The 14,224-nt window shown below is 47.9% G+C and overlaps 1 protein-coding gene across 4 annotated transcripts in view; it reads left to right on the top strand.

The window, feature by feature from the left end:
• The first annotated feature begins 694 nt into the window (after positions 1–694).
• Mp (collagen XV/XVIII-type protein multiplexin) overlaps positions 695–14,224 on the top strand; it is a 307,755-nt gene continuing 294,225 nt past the window's right edge. For all 4 annotated transcript variants that reach the window (XM_077650856.1, XM_077650855.1, XM_077650854.1 and 1 more), the window contains exon 1: positions 695–829. The gene's annotated coding sequence lies outside the window, so the exon portion shown is untranslated. The remainder of the gene's footprint in view (positions 830–14,224) is intronic.

Raw genomic sequence — 14,224 nt, 5'->3', positions numbered from 1 at the left:
ACGCAGCGCATGTCCGAAATGCTCGGCTCTGGCTGCTCATGTGGACGTCCACCACCTGTTGTGGCATGGGCCGGGACAGAGCGCTTAAGATCAAGGATGCTGAAGAAAGCTAGGCTTACGACCACAGTGAAGCAAGTCTTCTTCAACATGGACGACAGACAACAATAACACTCGGAACCTGTTTAGCTTTCTGCATGATAATAGCCCCCACGACTACCTATATAGTGCATAGGCAGTCCCAGAGTGTATCATATGTCCGGTACTCGAAGAAAATAAGTGTCCCTGCAGCTCGGCTGCGTAAACTTCAATGACGTGTTATCAAACCACGCATTGTCTTCAGCAGGAAAGCAGTGTTGCCGGGAACTATAAAATGTTTTTCCATATTGCAAACGTTTCAAAGCTTGGAGCATTCACATGCCGCCTTTGGGACGAACTGGCTTCCTGGCCTCCATTCAATTTGTTCTTCAAACTAAGCTCTGTTTGGACACTCGTTATTTGCCGTATTGACAGTGGATGCAAGTACGCGACGCGCCACAGTGGAAGGGACGAGCACTAAAAGCACGGAGTTCCCCAATCCGCGATTGCACTGATGCCAAGCCAGGACGTCCGCTCACAGGCCACTCTCCGGAGATGAGGCAGAAAAGTACCAGGGGGCACGCAGCTCTCGACTCGGTCGCCAGAGGCGGCGTCGGAGCACGGCCAAGAGGGGGCGCTTCTCGGAGGCGCCGCCTTCGAGACCCGCGAACAATCGCCGGCCGCCACTCGCAAAGCGGGCTTCGAGCGGAGCGGCCGGTAAAGCGGAACCTCCCTGACTGGAACGGCGGCTCTGGTGAGATCGCTTTTCGTCGTCTCTCTCGCGTGCGCGTTGACGCGACGGAAGAAGCCAACAGCCCGGTCGGCATCCATCACTGTGGGCTTGTTTCGTTTCGCGTACAATGCGTGCGGTGCTTCGTATTTCAGCATCGAGACTGCCGGCGAATTGGCCGGTTTCCGGTGTGTATCCTGAGCGCGGGCAAAAATGTCACGAACAAGTGACACGAGAAAGAGACTTCGGTAGACACCACCCGGTGATTGATGGCGGCATTACAGGTCAATGTAACTCGTATTCGAGAGTGTCTGCGTGGTATGAAGGCGCGCCACAGGCAGGTGTTCGTACCGGGCTTTTCGGCAGTACGTTTATTTTTTCGATTCATTTTGTTTTCCGAGTCGTACTGAATGAATACCTGTAGCTTCTGTATTAAAATCATTGTAGCCCATAGTCTGCCAGAACAGGCCGCAATTATCTGCACTTAAAATCTCTCTCAACAGTCTGATGTGGGCAGCCCGCAAGCACCCGCGCGCGAACACTTTACGGCCAGTTGTATCCGATACACCTTGTGTCGTGGTCTCCAAAGAGAGCTTCCTGAGTTCTGGCTACGACTACCTAATCCAAACTTTGCGAACACAAAGTGCTTGAATTTCGTTTACTTGTTAAAACTTGGCGCTGGAGGCTTCGGGTCGCTGGCCGTGCCCAGAGGGAAAGGAGGAGTCAAAGCCACCGCATGCTTGGCCCAGCTGGCTATTCTCCAAACCTGATTTAGCCAGCTGGAAGACTTGGTGTCCGACCAGAGCAGCTAACCACTGCGCTTACATGAACGCTGACGCAGCGCCGCAAAGTATAACAACGCCGCCAATGTATTTTTATTGCATAATATAATTTTTGTGCGTCGAAATGCGTTTATCTGTAACTTCTCTTCGTCGCTGCGCTGAAGGCCCGGCGTGATATTTTCGTCGAGTCTATAGGGCAACGAAATCCAACGGGTCACTGGTTCACGTAGTCCACTTGGGCCAGATTGAATCTGACTGGCTGGTTAGCGCCTGTATTAGCTGCTGTGCATGCTGTGCCTCGTTTACTGAGCTGTTTTCATTAAGATCTGGGCGCTATTTCCGCAAATGACACTTCAGCCAGAATGGAGCAGCCGACGATTTTGGCTGTTATTGTGAGAAACAGTGCCGGGGTTCAATTGCCCTGCAAATTACACCCGCATAGATCGACAGAATAGACAGGAAGGCTTTTTGAACTTCGCCGCGACGCGCAACCAAACCTCAGCCGTCTTCTGTCGAAAGCGCAACTTATACCACGCGCCGCACCTTTGAAGCTGCAATTAAGTGGGCAACTCGGATGTTATAAAACGCGAAATCTTGCAACCGTGTTCGAGTTTTGCCCAAACATAGGGCAGTATGACTTCGGTGCTTAAACAGCGCCTTAGCAGGGAAGCCAACTTCATAGTTGTTCAAAGCTGCTGCAATGCATGAAGTCGTAACTTTTGCTGGGAGGTTATCTGAGCTTACTGCAAAAAGAAAGAGTCTTGTGGCAGCGCAAAAAGCTGCAGGTTGCAAGAAAGTAATTTGATCCGCAAAATTTCTGAACAAGGCTTTGTGCCATCAAAACTGCGTTCTCGTTTGTGGAAGTGAAATCCAGGGTTATTCAGTTCAGTAGACGCTAGATAAAAAAAAAATAGTGCGCTCTATGAACATCCAAATCGTGCAGGGTTTTAGACGCTCGTCGTTGCTAGGTCGCAATAGGTTTCAAATCTGCTAATTTGTGAACATAAGTAAGTTAGCCAACTTTTTATTGTTGCTTTACAGCGACCCTGACGACAAATTAAAGCTGGCCTGTATCGATAGATTACCCCATTATATCAATCAAGACATTATTGTCACATCAAACGGCTTTCATGCTTTAAAAAAGCAGTCGCAGATCCCGGAGGCTACCTACATCGCCATTCACTTCAAGACGCCGGGGATCCTTGTTCTGTGTAGGCAGCGCCGAAACACGGCCGTTCAGCGGAACCTTTCTACAGCACCGGGATTGATCTTAATTACTGACCCTGCGGCATGCAGGCAAATCAGTGCATTCCGCCTATACTCACGTCAGAATGGCAATTTCAGTGCCAGCTGAGAGAAGTCCTTGGGGACCAGCCACATGGAGGTTCCGAGTGGCCACTCAACTCGATGATAATCTATTCGGTGAAGTTTTCATCGCGGATTGCCATCGGAGTCTCAACGGTCCTTGAGAGTAGCCTTGCGCTCGTTATGCGTTAAGTAAACACTAAAAAGCTGTGGAGAGGCAAATAAGTGCTTTGTCATACGTTATACATTTTCAACTGGTAAACTGCTTTAACAAGTATTTTTATGCAGTAGGCAAAATTACACCTCGGCTGACCATAAGATGCGCACAAACCGGCGCCATTTTTGTTGCGCTCCGTGTCTCTGCGTTTTACTCATTTTCACCTTTTAGTGCGCCGACCGAAAACGAGAAGTGCTCCACAAGCATTGCAAAGGCACTAGCCACGAACATAATAAAGGCGGTTAGTGATTAATAGGAGGCTCGGCAGCGAAAAATGACCGCTTCAGAAAAGACAGAGTGTTGCTCATCGTCGCCTCGTCATTGTTGTATGTGGATTGTCTCAGACTGCTAAGTATTCGAACAGAATGCATTGTGCAACGGCGTAAACAGGCGAGAACACAGTCAGGAACAAACGGATATAACAAGGCGCGATTCCCCAAACAGACACGACCGCCACTTCTCCTAACAGGCTGCGTAACATCATTTTTGCGAATCCTCGTTTGTTTGCGCTATTTAACAACGCATCTACAGCCACCGCGGTAGCTCAGTAATTATGGCGCTCGGCTGCTGACCCGAAAGACGCGGGTTTGATCCCGGCCGCGGCGGTCGAACTTCGATGGAGGCGAAATTCTAGAGGCCCATGTACTGTGCGATGTCAGTGCACGTAACACAACCCCAGGTGGGCGAAATTTCTGCAACCCTTCACTACGGCATCCCTCATAGCCTGAGTCGCTTTGGAACCTTAAAACTCCCATGAACAATGCATCTACGTCGAGTCACCAACTAGCCCGCGTGCATGTCTTAACTGTGCGCTAAAACAGGTGTTCGCGAACAACTTCGGGACAAAAATAGCACCTGCTCAATTACGTGACATTAGGTCTACTTGCTGCTCCGCTCAAAGTGGTTTAACGTAATGGAACCCGGCTACTCTGCTGTGCCTGATCCTGTGTGTCGAAAATTTCGGTGGTCGTTAAGTCAACGGGCATTGAGGTTGCCTGCGTGACAGGGACATTAGTGGGTATCCGTGAAGTTGAAGTTCTAAAAAAAAATCGCCGTTCGTTAGCAACAATGTTCAGGTGGCGGTAATCGCGGTTTAGTCTCTTATTAAAAAGAATGAAGCGGTTTTCCGCCCGCAAGAACTGCCGCTTGTCGGCGACCACAACAGCAACCGGCGGAGATTAACACACTTGAGGGCTACACAGGAGGGAACAGAGGTAGGAAGTGGAAGAAGAGAAGAGTGAAGCCTGTGTACAATCGCTTAGCCTGCACCAGCGCCTAGAAATTCTTGGTTTGTATTTTTGGTTTTTCACCCTGCCAATCCCGCCCGCGGCGGTCGAATTTCGGTGGAGGCGAAATGCTAGAAGCCCGTGTACTGTGCGATGTCAGTGCACGTTAAAGAACCCCAAGAGGTCGAAATTATCCCGGAGCCCTTGACTACGGCGTCCCTCATAGCCTGAGTCGCTTTGGGAAGTTAAACTCTCCATACACCAAACTAATCACCCTGCCGCGGACATTCATTAGAAGCTGCATGGGCTTCGTGGAGCCTTTGAGAGCGTGAAAGCCGGGCCAGCAGCGCGTTCTGGTGTTCCGTTCATGTATTTAAAATTACCGGCTTACTGGAGCTCCATTCGAATTGGAGCAGATTTATTTGGTCGTCATTCTTCTAGTTGTTTCCCTCTCATGATCCGGATCTGCTGTCACTACCTGCCCTAAGTAGACGTATTCTCTTACCACTTCCAGTGCCTTGCTGTCAATTGTGAACTGCAGTTCCCTTGCGAGACTGTTGAACATTTCTTTGGTTTTCTGCATGTTAAATTTAGGACCTACCGTTCCGCTCTGCCTGTCTAACTCATTGATAATGCTTTGCAGCTAATCTCCTGAGTGACTTAGCAAGGCAATGTCATCCGCGAATCACAAGTTACTTAGGTATTCTCCACAAGTGCACTCTAAACATGAATAAGCCTATATGGCAGTAAAACGGTAGTAAGTTGTCCTCTAGCGCAGTCCCTTTCAGGGGCAGGTTTATCCTGAGCAAGTTCCGAAGCAGATTTGGGTCATTAAATGTGTGGAATGCTTACTCTTGGCAACGGAAGTACATTCCCACTACAATGCATGGTAACCTGATGCAGTTAGAAATGGGAGGAGGCTTTTAAACGCGGCACGGGAGGTCGTGAAGTCAGCAAATAGGGGAGATTTAAAACTCGATTAAATTCTTCGTAACTGCTAGTACTTCCCACGTTTTCAAGGGGGTGAATTTCCATTGCCAGCCGTAAGTATTCCGTATCTGTAGTGATGGAAACCTACCCCCGGGTTTGGGCACCCGCACCTTGAAGGCAGTACGCTAAAGGTCAAGTTGCTCCCTTTTAGACCGCAGCTCATAACCGCCGGTTTGTGGATTAAGCCGCGTCGCTGCCGTCGGTGTAACGGAACCGAACTACAAGTTAATAACATTGCTACGACTGGAATTCGAACCCACCGTGCCGAGAAGCGATCAGCTTCGCTGGCCACTGCACGAAAGCACTAGGCTATCACCGCAGCCGATCACGCCTCGGTTTAAACTGCAACACACTCTCGCACTCCGCATTGCGCATCGTCGTCTTCAACTACTACTACGGTCGAACTAATATTGCCGCCAGACGTGCCAGCAAAGCAAAACAACGAGCCTACACACCCCGAGACACCGACACAGCGGCGCTCAAATTTCGCAACTGGGAGAACCGTAATCGTCCTTAGAATTTTTTTTTTACTAGCTTGGTGTTTGAAGCTAATCGGTGAAGCAATTTTGACGGTAGCACCACCGACCATGGCTCGGCTCCTTCTCTCTGTCTGTATGCATAATCATGCGTAGGAAAGGGAAGGCACAGTGAATGTCTCTCACGATGTATGGGCGCCGGAGCCGCGCCATGAGTGAAGAGACGGAGGAGGCGGTGAAAGGCACGAAGACACACTCGGCGTTGTAGAGGGCTCCGGATTGATAGCGACAGCCCGTGGTACTTTGACGTGCACCGAAATAGCGCATGACGAAGGTGCTTATAGTAATTCCCCTCCACCGAAATGCACCCGGCGAGCCTAGGTTTTCATCCCGCGAGCCCGTGCTTAGTATTCAAACGCCATAACCACTCTTTCTCATTATGCAAGAGGAACAAGTGACTGAACGTCGCAGTTCGCTGTTGTAATAGTGTGGCTTGGGAGAAAGAGCACAAAATTTTGCTCCAGAGCAGCTGCAAATCTGCCTTCGCACTCTACAGCGCTGACTACTCTTAGCGGCAACACTTGAGTATGTGGTTCTGCGCATCGCAGAGCTGGAGCACTGTCACACTGTTCGAACCTGTCACGCTATACTAGGTGACTCGGGGAAGCCCGCCAGTACTTTATAAAAAAATTAGGCATTTTGAAGTAAAAAAAACGCTATTGCGGTTCGTAACACCCGTGTTGGTGGCCATCCGGAAAACGGCAAATCATGTTAATTATTCACCTGGTTGACTGAAATCTAATATTTATTTTTTTAATTATTGCAGATGGGCTCCTGGTTACATTTTGATATTTTTAGCTGGTCATCAATCCTATAATAACCATGTCAGTTTTAAATATTTCGAATATAAGCAATTACCTTCGACGCTGTAGTTGAGCAAATTTTGGCCATTTGACGAGAGATTCGAAAATCACGCGCCTGCGGTGCGCGCACACAGCGACGTCCAGCAGTGCAGGTCGTTTCGCGGCGCGCATGCCACGGGACCTTCCCTGCCTCATCTAAGCTAGAGAAGCAAGCAGCAGCGGGCATTTGCGGGACAGATTATGTCACGTGGTACCTGCACAGGTAGGCGTCGCTGTGTGCACATCCCAGGGGCGCGATTGTCGGATCGCTCGTGAAATGGCCAAAATTTGTTCAGCCACAGTGCCGAGTGTAACCGCGTTTTCAGTTTTCTAATAACTGATATGGCTCTACTGATGGTCAGCTACAAATCGCGAAGGGAAATCAGGGGCCGTATTCTGCAACGATTCATTTTCCATTTCATTTGGCTCTGACTTCAATGCGACGAAAACAGCAGCAGGTAAGCAAGCAAGCGGCTATTCACAGATACAGCCGGTCTGGTTGCGCCGCCACCGCTAGCCAGCCTCGAGTCACCGCATCCAGTCCAGTCTTAGTCTCATGGACCACGCACGGACGACGCCCAATTTCTCTGCCGACACTGAATCGTCAGGCGCGTCATCCTGCTTCGTCACTGGTGGGCGCCAGACGCGTTTGCAATATTTATATCGCGACCAGCGTGACGCTAACGCCCTACACCAGTTGGAGCAGCGATTAGTGATAGAGGCCCAAATGAAATTGGAAGAAAATGGATCGTTACAGAATACGGCCCCAAGCGCCTATTTTCAACAGATACAAATACAACTGCTACATTGTAGTTAACAAGCTTATTAGTTAATATGAATCACCTTTTCCTTGACGTCCACCAACACTGGTGTCACAATACCACAAAATCCATCTTCTTACTTGAAATTTTCTATTTTCTCCTTTTTTTAAATGGGTGGTCTTCCCTGAAACAAACAGTATATTTACACTGTGGTATGCGAGGTGACCGTATGTTTAGGTCATTCCATCTCTAACAACCCACACGCGTGTTGCTCGTCCATCCCAGATTCGGCTGAAAAAAATCCTGCGGTTGGAGCCTGCGGAGAATAGCACCCTCTCGTGTTATTTTTGGCAAAGAAATTTAATCGCTCGTACAGCTCTAAAGTTTGAGGCTGGGAGCAAAACTAGGCACCGCAAAAAAAAATTAAAAAAAATCACATGTTTGGCACAGCCGTGAAATTTATTTCTTTTTCTAATATCTTCACACGCTAGTCAGTAGTTCTAAACGACACGGAATTGCTTAACATGTTACTATGAACATCTTTGTTTTCTTTAATACCGTTTCTAGCTTTTCAGGCAATTTTACACGGAGTCAGCTACTGCACAAGAAAAACAAATTTGGCTGTGAATGTTTCGCTATATTTCTCACAACATTATTAAATATGCACAACTCCATTTTTCGTCACTTGGCGGCCGATTGCATGCGTTTGCCGCTGGAGCTGCCGCAAACCACGGAGGTGTTATAAGACAGTGTTGCAGGTCGACCATGGCACTGGTATCGCAAGTGCCTTCGACAGTTTTCGGATTTGGCAAAGGGGTCGTGTACATCTGCCAGGAACGCCGACACCTCAACAAAAGCACAACGATCGCTTTTCTGAACAAAACCGCCGATGTTCCAGTTGTCTTCGCCTTTTCTAACTCATGCGAAACTGACCCCTTAAAGGAGCCGGCCCTCGACGTAAACAGACAGGACCAGCTGCAAAGTCTTCACCGTTACAGCGACTGGTCGTCATCTTCATCAAAGGTTTACGAACGAATATTGCCAAGCACCGGTAATCACAGATGAGTACGCCCGACGTGTGCTAAATGAGACATTTCCGTGTGAGAATGCGAGAATGCGAAGCCATCCAAGCTCAAGTCGACGAATTCTTACGCTACGACGTCATCTAGCCGACAAAGAGCCAGTGGGCATCATCACTTCTCTTGTTCAAGAAGAAAGGTGGTAGACTTAGTTTCTACGCCTATTACCCAACTGGGGCCGCTGCGGTGGCTCAGTCGTTATGGTGCTCGGCTGCTGACCCGAAAGACGCGGGTTCCAACCCGGCCGCGGCGGTCGAGTTTCGATGTAGGCGAAATTCTAGAGGCCCGTGTACTGTGCGATGTCAGTGCACGTTAAATTACCTCAGGTGGTCAAAATTTCCGGAGCCCTTCACTACGGCGTCCCTCATAGCCTGAGTCGCTTTGGGACGTTAAACTCACATAAACCAAACCTATTACCCAACTTCATTGCGAAAAAAGATGTCGACTCCCTCCGCTGCATCGATGACACACTGGATGAAGTGTGCAACGCCAGGTGTTTATCCTCGATGGGTATAAAAAGCGGGCACTGGCAGATCGAAGTCGACGAAAGCGATCACGCCTTTTGCGGTACCATGGAGGCTTTCGGCCTCCATGGTACCGCCATGGTCACGCCATTTCCACTTTGGTTCGCACTGGCAACGTTTCAGCGATTCAGGATATGGCGTTGGCAGGCCTCAAATGGCAAATTTGCCTCGTTTAACTCGATGACGTCATCGTCTTAGCAACAAACTTCGTTTCGTTTTATGGAGTTTAACGTCCCAAATCGACTCAGGCTATGAGAAATGCCGTAGTGGAGGGCTCCGGGCAATTTCGACAGCCTGTGATTTTTAATGGACACTGACGTCGCACAGTACACGGGCCCCTGGCATTTAGCCCCATCGAAATTAGACCGCTGCTGTTGGGGTCGAACCCGCATCTTTCGGGTCCGCAGCTGAATGCCATAGCCACCACGGCGGCTTCAGCAACAAACCTCGACGAACAACTAAGGCTACTGCAGGCTCTAATCGAAGCCATCAAACCTACTGGATCTACCTTGAAGACAGATAAGTGACGCTTCACCAACGAGTAGTTGCTCTTTCTTGGCCACATCATCAGCAAGGAGGCAGTGCTCCCAGATGTAGAGAAGACGGCTGCTATTTTATGATTTCCGTACCCAACTGGTGACAAAACTGTTCGTCGACTACTGTGATTGTGGGTCGACTGTGGACGGTTCGGGAAAGATTTCTCGCGGAGTAATGACACACTCACATAGCTGACGAAGGGAGATGTTCCATACAAGCGGAAGACGCCGTACAATTAAGGCCTCAGAGACCAACATCCTCACGTTGCAGCCGCTACTTGGACATTTCCGCTGAAATGCTAAACGAAAATCTAAAGACGAACGCACAGTGAAGAATTATAAAATATTTCCAACTTCTCTGAGGAAATCACAAACAGTTCTCTGAGGAACACGTCATGTCGGTGAAAATAGAAATGTTCAATCAATGTTTCCCGTGCACAACACACAGCCCTCGTCTGTGTCTTATATCTCCCGCTCTGTATCTCCTCGCTATGTCGCACCAACTAGCCCAAAGTTCCACCTTAGCCGTGTGTTTAGCAGATCAACTACTAAAGGGTGCTTTGAATATTTGAAAAAGAAGTGAGTATCAATTTGCTTGAAAGACAACTGCATAAGGTCTGCCTTCCATTGTTGACGAGGACACAAGGTATCACGATGCGGGGGTCCCCGTTGAAAGCGTCAAACGGAGGCCGCGTGAAGTGCAGCACTTGCAAATGTAGATGAACTTTCTAACTGAGATGTCGCAGACTTGTGCACGAGCGGACACTGAAGGCCGGCCAAGCTTTTTTTGGTCGTTTCTCAGAACATATTTCCGATTTCCAGAACGCTTTACTGTGGCGAACCTGGCACATTGGAACCCTGGATAGCCCCAGGGTTATGCCATCAAAATGATTTAGCTTAGTAGCCCAGTGACACAATCAAACCCCTTCATATTTCTCTATGTTTAGAGCCAATGTTTAAACTTCGCAAAACTATCTAGTCAAATTGAAACCCTCAAGTACACTATTTTGATTAGAACAGAAGAGAGCAGCGCATCGAATAATACTGAGGCAATTGGGCACAAGCTGCTACACGGCGAACAACAAAGGCGTTAGTGGACATCCTTGCCAAACAGACAATTTTAGTGGAATAGGTTTGTTAAGGTCTTGGTTAGCAATCAGCCTTGCAACGGAGTATTTGTACCACAGCCTTATGCCCCTTAGCAATACATCGTCAATGATAGCAATCTCCAAGACTGTTAAATAAACGAAATCGTGATGCGTTTTATGACAGGCGTTCGCATATTCAGTCTGAATGAGAGCAAACTGCCTGCCTCGTCTGCTGCTGTCCGCAATGCCGAATGTGCGATATAGGCATGGTTTTGGATGCTGTGGCAGCAAGGGCCACAAATTTGTTGCGAGCCTATTAAGTCCATATATTGCAACGCGCTCCGGAAGGACGGCAACAAAGAACTTTAACCATTATTTCGTAACCATCATCACCCACCTAAATGTAACCACAGCAATCGACTCTCTTTAATCGGCTCGTATCTATGCTTTTCAGTCATAACTGCAGCCTCTTGCGCTAGGTGTTCTAATTTGCAGACTCATTCCCTCCAATTTTTAAATCGCCGTCTTCGACAAATTTCTTCCGTTTGTTCTGCGCTTCGAAATGCTCGGCGCCAGAAGCGCTGCCGGCGGGGCCGCGCAGTCGAGTCGCATGCAGTAGTCAAGAGATGGAAAGGCTCGCCTGTGTCCCCAACGGTGAGGACGCGAAGATGAGAAAGCAGCCAAGGCGACCGAACGCATCACGAAGCCGATGAAGAGTGGGCGATAGGTGTAGGTCGTCAAGCAGAGAAAGCAGCGAGGGGACGAAGAAGCACGTGAACGCTACGTAAAGCCCGAAAGGCAGCGCGGGAAGCCGAGCGCGCAGTCCAGCTAAGAAAAGCGACTGATGGCGGAGGCTCCTCAGGCCGCTAAAATATCCGAGGAGAACTTGCGTGCTGCACAGCTCAAAGAACAGAAGCTGGTGAAGGCGGGGACACACTCAGCATTTAGAGGCTTTGGCCACCGCCTAACTATGGCTTCTATCATGTGTGAGCGAGCCGACCTCGAATGCTCTACGCCTTTTCTGAAATGCGTTTCATGCTTGCACGTATTTTCAACGAAGTGGTAGACTACAAATTGTTTTATATTTTCTTTTCAATATGCAAAAACATCGGTAAGGATTCAGTGCGCATATTCGTCCCTATATTCGCCACGCAGCCATTGCGTAACCACGGTGTAGAAGAGGCGTATGTAAAGGTACTAGAAAATATAGCGACACTGCACAGCGACCATAGCCCTCCCCAAGGAAAGTGATAAAATCATAATCAAGGGTGTCAACAAGGAGACACGATCTCTCCAGTATTATTCACCTCTTGTTTACAGGAGGTATTCACAGAAATGGATTCCTCGGTAATCTCCGATTTGCTGATGACACTGCATTATAGCACAGGAAACAAAATGCAGAGCACGATCGAAGACATATACAGGCAAAGAAGCATGGCGGGACCAATAACTAAATATGCAGGAAACTAAAGCAGTGCTGACCAGTCTGGGAAGATAACGTATTACGATAGGGAGCGAAGCATTGGAAGTGGTGACGAAATTCATCTAATTCAATGTATCTACATACCACGAGAGTGAAATCGCTGGGAATATAATAGTCGGGTTGGAGTACGTTGGGCAGGTACTGTAAAGTCATAAATAGCAGCGTACCAGTATCCGTCGAGAGGAAAGCATGTGACAGTTGTGTCTTCCCAGCACTCACATACATGTGTTAGAAACTTGGAGGCTTGCGAAAAGGCTTGGAGATAACTGAGGACACAGCAGCGAGCTATGGAAAGTAAAATGACAGGTGTAGCGTTAAAAGACAGGAAGAGGGCAGAGTGGGTAAGGGGACAAACTCCAGGAAATGATATCCTAGTTGCATTCAAGGGAGGGCACGTAATGCTAAGAGCATACAACAGGCGGTCCCTAAGGATAACGGAGTGGAATCGGTTAATCTGATGAGACAGAAATGTATGCGGGGATAAGGTGGCCGCAGCTAGCGCAGGACAGGGTTAGTTGGGTGGCAGTAGGAAATGCCCTTGTCCTTCTGCAGTGAACGTAATTAGGATGACATGATAATGATGCAGATTCAATCCCAGCCGCGGAGGTCGCATTTCATTGGAGGCTAATTGCTAGAGGCCCGTGTTCTGTGCGATGTAAGTGGACGTTGAAGAACACCAGCTGGTCGACATTATCTAGAGTCCTCCACTGCGGAGTCCTTTAAAGCCTGAGTTGCTTTGGGACGTTAAGCCCGTAAAACCAAACCATGATGATAATGACAGGTTCCTAACCAGAAGTAACGCATTAAACCGACAGTGGCCCAATGGTAAAAAAAAAAAAACAGCGCGGGGTGGCGCGACGTTGACCACAGCGTTGTGTTTTCCCGTACCCAGCAAATCTGGACAAAAGTGTTTTTGAGGCCCGTTGAGAAAACTGTTTATGAACGCAATATTTTTCGTATAATGTAAGGTTTCACTATTATAATCAATATATCCGCAGATCACCCGTCGGCAGTCTTGTATTTTTTTTTCTATTCATGTTTTTGCTATCGTGAAAAGCGTTCCCCATTGGTTCTCTATTGCGGCCTTAGCTGTTCGATGCGATCGCTGGAAACACTTTAAAAGAAAGATTTTGCTACATATCAGAATAATGGACAATTACCTTCAAAATTTTCATAACAGTGTCTTACAATTTTCCAATTTTCAAACTTTTTGCCTGAGAAAGCTGGTCTTGGTCTTCCCGCGATGGTTTTCTTTTCGTCATGCTCCACTACTAGGTTCTCCTGTTGATACCGTTGTGCAGTTACGGTTCTATTAGTCCTAGCTCACTAATAATTTTCTTATTTTTGATTAGCAAATTCCTGTCTATTCTCCATACCGAAATCTTGGAAGCGAAGTGTTTTATGTCTGTACTTCATGTTATGCTTTAGCTTACCGTAGCCATGTTGTCGCAAGCGTAGTTTTCATATAGCGTCAGCGCCTATGCTCTTTGATCGTGCATCAGCAATGTGATTTCAAAAAAATTGTTCTTTCACCATGCTTTCGGGATGGCTAGACGGCTAGTGTGCCGTTTAACGGACCTCCATTTTAGTTCCTTAAAGTTTCATTTTGCTTACTTTTTTACGTACAGTAAGTGAGAAAATTTTATATAACTTGTGTGGGATTGTGTTTGAGAACGTGAAATTTCCAGCTATGCTCGCCCAGTCTGCCCATTGATGTCATCGGGTTGAGGTACGACGCGGCGGTGAGGTGTCGCCCCAATCGGTTGCGAGATATTGCGAGCAGTGATTTTAAAAATTTATTTCTAAATTATAGAGGCCACGAAGGGCTTTAATATTTGGCTCCAATACCCAGAAACACTGCCTCTACAGATCTGTTGGACTAGAATATGCCCATTGAGATCACTTCAGGGTCCCTTGAAGCTCAGTCAAGAATTCCAAAAGAATAAAACATGCAGCTGTATTTTTTTATGAAAACATAAGTGCATACATGTTTTAAACACATAAACTTTAAAATACGTTCGGCAGTGAAGGTTAATTGAAAAGAGAAATA

The sequence above is a fragment of the Amblyomma americanum genome, chromosome 1 (genome assembly GCF_052857255.1).
Source record: "Amblyomma americanum isolate KBUSLIRL-KWMA chromosome 1, ASM5285725v1, whole genome shotgun sequence".
In the NCBI taxonomy this organism is placed as follows: Eukaryota; Metazoa; Arthropoda; class Arachnida; order Ixodida; family Ixodidae; genus Amblyomma; species Amblyomma americanum.
This window is presented reverse-complemented; position numbering and strand designations above follow the sequence as displayed.